Here is a 6,455-nt window from a genome sequence, read left to right on the forward strand (position 1 = left end):
CAAACGAACGATGAATGGAAGAGAAAGAACCTAGAGAGCCTCCATCTGGAACTGTGCAGTGGTGGGTCGTGGCCGTATCGCCGGGCTCGAGTCCGTGCTCCTAGCTCGGATCTGGGAGAGAGTGGGAGTAGAGGCCGTGTCGATTACGCCGTCACCAATCCAATATCGGCCATGCTTCTTGCCTCCTCCCACCCTCATCATGATTTCTCCATCAATGTCCTCGGAGCTCGGATCTGGCCCGTGAACCTCCCTAGCCATCTTTGTATACTCGCTAACGCGGCTGTGTATGCTAGGGTGGTTGTACGCCTCGGACGGGTCATCTAGGTTGAAATCGATATCGGCCGTCGCCTTGCCCTTTTTGGAGAGGACCCATGCCTTGAGCTGGGAGCAAGGTCGGCCATCATGTGACGCCGACTGCGGCAAAAAATACAAAATGATTAGGAATTATGTAGAACTGAACGTTACAATAAAGAATTGAAGTTGCGTACCCATTTTTCTCTATATTCATCAAGGCTTAGGCTGCCTTGATGGTGTGGTGCAGTCGGCATCTGCAAACGCCGCTGCCGGCAAGCAAGGTGGTTCTCCAACCACCCGGGCTCCAACCACACGTCGACCATCCTCTCCCAGCATGGTATATGCGCACAACACCACCACGGAGGCACCTACATCATCAAGCGTGTGACATATGAAAAAGAAAATGAGCCTAATTAATCTTAAATAGGAAGTAGCAACGTTCTTTACTTACCCTCATGAATTGGTCCTTAGTCATGTTCATTGTTCTTGCCTCCTCTTTTCTAACCTTCATCTATCTGTATTGAGCGTGAAATTCGATGATGGCCTGGATGCGCGCCTCGTAATGCATGTCCTTCACGAGCTTCTTGGCGGCTACATCACAGACGGCCTTCGCCTTGGCCTCGAATCCCTCCTGGCATCTATAGAAATCCTGCATATAGACGCGTATACAGTTATTATTTCAAGAATATCGAAAGTAGGTGATGTATTGAGCAATTTAGTACGAGGAGTACTTACCCACAGCTCGGCCTTGACCCACTCCGCTATGTTGGGGAATCTCCTCTGTTGACGATCAGGGACGTCGGGGGCGGCGATGTAGTGGTCCCACATGTAGGCCGGCTGCTGCTGTCCGGCGTACACCACCAAGCCAAGGAAGTGAACCCTGCACAAAAGGCCAAGGATCCCGTTGGCCTTACGGTTGTGGTCACCCCCCCTGAGCTTAATCCAACTCCTGCACAAGTCATTAATATAAATTATTAGTTTTTGTAACTTTCAACAAAAGAACATTATTAAGAATATTTAAAGTTACTTACTTGGTCCCAACCGGTTTAATGAGCGGGCGTAAATGCTCAGGTATCGGCCGCTTTGGGAGGGATGAGGGACCTCGCAACCATATCATAGACTGGGAATCCCCTGCCTCCCCGTCCCCCTCCTGCTCCTCCTGCTCCTCCTCCTCCGCCTCCTCCTCCTCGTCATCCCCAGAGGCGTGTGCGGAAGGTACCTCCTCCACCTCAGGTTCAGGCGACGGGGGCCTCACCGCTTTACCCTTCCCTCGAGGCCTCTAGACCACCTCCTCCTCCTCCTCAACCCTACGTCGAGGCCTGCCTCGACGCCTCCCTCGACCGCTCCCTGAACGTGACCCTGACCCTGAACCAGTCCCTGACGCGGCCAGTCTCTCGCAAATCGACGTGAGCTTCCTCATACCGCCCACCATTGCTCAATGACCTGCAATTAAAAAGAGTAAACCAGTCAGCATAGACACACAAAACATAATTACAAAGTTATGGAAATTATAATTAAATTATAACTAAATTAGTACGAATCATACATGTATTAGAAATAATCATCATGATCGGGAATAGCTGGATCATAAGTCTCATCATCACTATCACGCGTGTCGATATAGTCAAGCCCGTGCTCCGAAGGAGGAATGTCATCATCACTATCATTAGCTAACTGTAATCATAGAAGTAATTCTAAGTCCTTCACATTCTGAACCTCGTCTCCACCGTCCTCTGTCTCAACCCTCTCGTTGTCTACTTCCATTCCGATCGCTTCAGTTAAATCTATCACAAACCTCCCTTCGAGCCTATCTTCTCGGAATAACTCTCCTTCGTACGTGTCGGGGTCTATATTGTAATCTTCATTGTTTGGTACAGGTAGATTACCGTGTGGCGATACCTTGTACACAACATCCCAACCCTTAAGACGGCTGTCGGTTTGGCACGGGTATGACAAATAATAAACTTGCGTGGCCTGTTGAGCCACAATATAGACATCGTCTCCTGGTAACCTAGATGACTGTCGAATTTCAACTAGCCCAAGATTAGGGGCCCGTCTCACGACAGATGGATCAAACCAATGGCATTTGAATATAACTGGATTAAGAGGTTTGCACCCATGAAAAGTGAGTTCGTATATTTCTTCAATTCTTCCGTAGTACTCGACCCAATCAGAGCCTGGCGTGAAAACTCCAGTATTTGTGGTTCTTCGATTGGGCCGACTCTGCTCGTGCCTTGTTGTGTGAAAATGATATCCGTTGACGTCATAACCGGCAAACGACCTGACCCTATAGTCACACCCATCGGCAACCTGTCTCAACTCGACATTCATAGACGCATCGGTTCAGCCCTGCAAGTTCAAACAAGGCGATTCGTTATATTAATCGTATGTACGAGAATATCCGAAGAAATGAAATTGTACCTTTTGTTTGAACCAAGAAATGAAATCGGGCATTCCATTTCCCGCACCCTCTTTGAGAAGAGTCTCAGCTTCGTGCGGGTACGGTTGCCTTGATTTATGCCAGAATTGATGATGAAATTGCCTGTAGCAACGAGAAATATACGTTTAGGCAAGAGAATGGTGACTACTTCGAAACAAGTTTGTTGAGAACTTACATCATGTACGGCTCCACCTCAAAAAGGTTGGTCAACACATATAGCATGATAGAGCGCCACTCTTCATGGTTTAGGGTCTTGCGGGTCGCACCACTTGCACTTCCGAGTTGCCCTCAGAAAATGCTAAGGCTCAATTCATCTTCGTTGGCATTGTAACGAGGAGATGGATTATGCACGCTAGGAAGGTTGTCAGCGTAGTATTTTGATGTGAAGTTTGACACCTCCTCCAGAATGTATGCCTCTGCAATGGATGCTTCAATTTTGCACTTATTCTTACATTTAGTTCGAAGAACCTTATGACATCTCTCAATTGAGTAGCACCAACGACCCTGCACAGGCCCCCCCATTCGTGCTTCATACGGGAGGTGTAGAATCATATGCTGCATTGGATTGAAGAAGCCTGGAGGAAAGATATTCTCCAACTTACAGAGCAACACAGGCGCCATTGTTTCCATTTCTGCAACCACGGTACGAGATAACTCCTTCGCACAAAGCCGGCGGAAGAAATTGCTCAACTCCGCTAGCACCTGCCACACATGCTCAGGGGCATAGCCTCGAACCATCACCGGAAGTAGGCGCTCAAGCCATATATGGTAATCATAACTCTTGAGCCCGTTGATTCGCATAATTGCTAAATTCACTCCCCTCTTCAAGTTCGCTGCATAGCCATCAGGGAACATTAACATTTGGAACCATTCTAGAACCTCCCTCCTTTGGGCCCTCGTCAGAACGAAATCGGCCTTAGGATTCCTCCACGACTTGCCAGCTCTTGGAGGTGCCATGTTTAGCTGTGGTCTGTTGCACAATGTCGCTTGATCCACTCTAGCCTTAACGTTATCCTTTGTCTTGTCAGGAATGTCCATTATGGTACCAAAAATTGCCTCAGCGATATTTTTTTCCATATGCATTACATCAATATTATGTGGAACAAGAAGGTCATCAAAATAGGGAAGCTTCCACAAGCACGACTTCTGCATCCAAGCATGTTGCTCGTCATATCCCATAAAACCACCTTCTTCATTATTGACCTCGAGAGCGTCTAACTAAGCACGAACTGCGGCCCCTATCATCATCGGCGCTGCGGGGTCTGTAACTACCACATCTTTGGTAAAGTTCTTGATGTCTCGTCTGAATGGATGGTCAGGAGGGAGGAATTGTCGATGTTTGTCGAACGAAGAATATTTGCCACCTTTCGACAACCAAATGAACTTCAAAGATGCTTTACATACTGGGCATGGGAACTTCCCGTGAACACATCATCCGCAGAAAATCCCATATGCCGGCAAGTCATGCAGTGAGTACTGGTACCAAACATGCATCTTGAAGTTTGTCTTTGTGGATCGGTCATATGTCCATACCCCTTCCTCCCAAGCACGGAGCAAATCATCAATCAGAGACTCCATGTACACACTCATATTATTCTCCGGATGCTCTGGAATTATCAACGATAAGAATATATTATGTCATTGAAAGAGGACGCCAGGGGGGAGATTCAGGGGGATAACGAAAATGGACCAACAGGTGTACGGGGCGGCCGCCATTCCATAAGGATTGAACTCATCAGTTGCCAACGCAACGCGTACGTTACGGACCTCTAGAGCTCTTGCAGGATAAATCGCATTAAAGCTTTTCCAGGCTTCAGCATCGGATGGGTGTACCAGCTTATCAAGATTATAGCGACGACCGTTTTTGTGCCATGTCATCTGTTTTGCGGATTCTTCAGTCATGAAAAGCCGTTGGATCCTCAGTATGAAAGGAAGATACCGTAGAACCTTCACAGGAATTGCGAGTTGCTTTTTCTGACCGTCACCACAGTCTACCTCCAAAAACCTAGACGATTCGCACTTCACACAGTATTTTGCTTCCGCATACTCTTTCCTAAATAAGATGCATCCCTTCGGGCAAGCATGTATATGCTCGTATGGCATCTTAAGTGCACGAAGGAGTTTCTGTGCCTCATACATGCTCTTTGGCAAGATGTGACCAACCGGGAGCAGGCTTCCAAAAACTGTCAACATAATATCAAACGCATCTCGACTCAAACTAAACTGAGACTTCACAGCCATTAGGCGTGCAATGGCATCTAGTTGAGAAACCTTGGTATGACCGTGAAGGGGTTGCTGTGCTGCAGACAACATTTCGTAATAAGCCTTAGCGGTAGCCTCTGGCTCCTCCTCCCTACGTGCTTCTTCGAAGTGTGCTTCATGATAGTCATTTAACATGTCTCCCACCCCGGCATCATCATCAAATTCCTCGATGCGTTGTCTCAAGACCTCCTCTCTCCCACGGTCAGATTCACCATGGTAGATCCACCTGGTGTAGTCTGACGTAAATCCGTTCTTCACCAGATGTTTGCCCATGCCTAGCTTGGTTTGCCAATGCATGTTTCCACATTTGCTACACGGACACCAAGTCGATCGAGCTCCATTGACACTTGCAAACGCCCGTTCCAAGAAAGCATCCGTCTTGTCAAGCCATTCATTGGTCAACGTATTCTGACTAGTGCGACCCGTGTACATCCACTAACGATCCTCCATCCTCTACCATTTAAGTGAGTAAAATACAAAATTCACATTGCATATACACGTTCCTATATTGTCTACTAGGTAAAGATAGGTCCTAATCCCACCCGAGGATGTGTAGCTGGGTTTAGTATCCATGGTCTGCTCCGACCCGAGATAAAATTTCGGCAGCACCTCCCCGCTGTTCTCCAAATACACGTCCTTGATAGGAGATTGTGTATCTGGAGAACAACAGCGAGGTGCTGCCGAAACTCTATCTCGGACCAAAATAGATCATGGATACTAAACCCACCTACACATCCTCGAGCTGTCCAAAAAACGTGGACAATTCGAAACAAATACGGTTATAGATCTGCAAAAATCTGCATATTTCCAACCGTATCTATTTCGAACGGCAGACGCCTAACTAGGTTACGTGATATACGAACATTATACGGAAAGAAAGGTGTAGGATGCCTCACCTTGCTATCCTGCAAAGTGACGACTAGAGGACGGTAACGTACGCTCTCCTGAAAAAAAAATACTCCTGTCAAGTTAAAATTTCAACAGCACCTTCCCTGCGCGGGGAGGTTTCCTACACCTGCATCAAATAAAAGGGTTCAATGGCCGACAATCACATCTACCATATCACAACGGCCCGATGGCCGACTCTTCAATAAGCAAGATAACGGAGCATCAATTCACCTTATGCTGGGACCGGGGGCGGTGATTCGGGGCCGGTCGGGGGACGTGACCGATCCTGGAAAGCCGGGAGCTACACGGGGGCCGGTCGGAATACTTGATTCTTACGGGACAGCAGGGGAAATGCATAGGGGCAAGGGTGGGGGGACGGGGGGCCAACCGTGCGGGGTACATATTCAATCAATGGGTTTAGGTCATGTGGATGTGCCATCTGGCTGATGGCTCTGATCGGAAAGGCTAGAACTCATGAATATAAGGGTAGAGCATGGATTAGTTCACACTCTAGTGGTACACCAGGACGGTCACATGTACTACCCTGAATCCCGGACAGTAGAGACGTGGC

Source organism: Setaria italica, chromosome VII, assembly GCF_000263155.2.
Source record: "Setaria italica strain Yugu1 chromosome VII, Setaria_italica_v2.0, whole genome shotgun sequence".
In the NCBI taxonomy this organism is placed as follows: Eukaryota; Viridiplantae; Streptophyta; class Magnoliopsida; order Poales; family Poaceae; genus Setaria; species Setaria italica.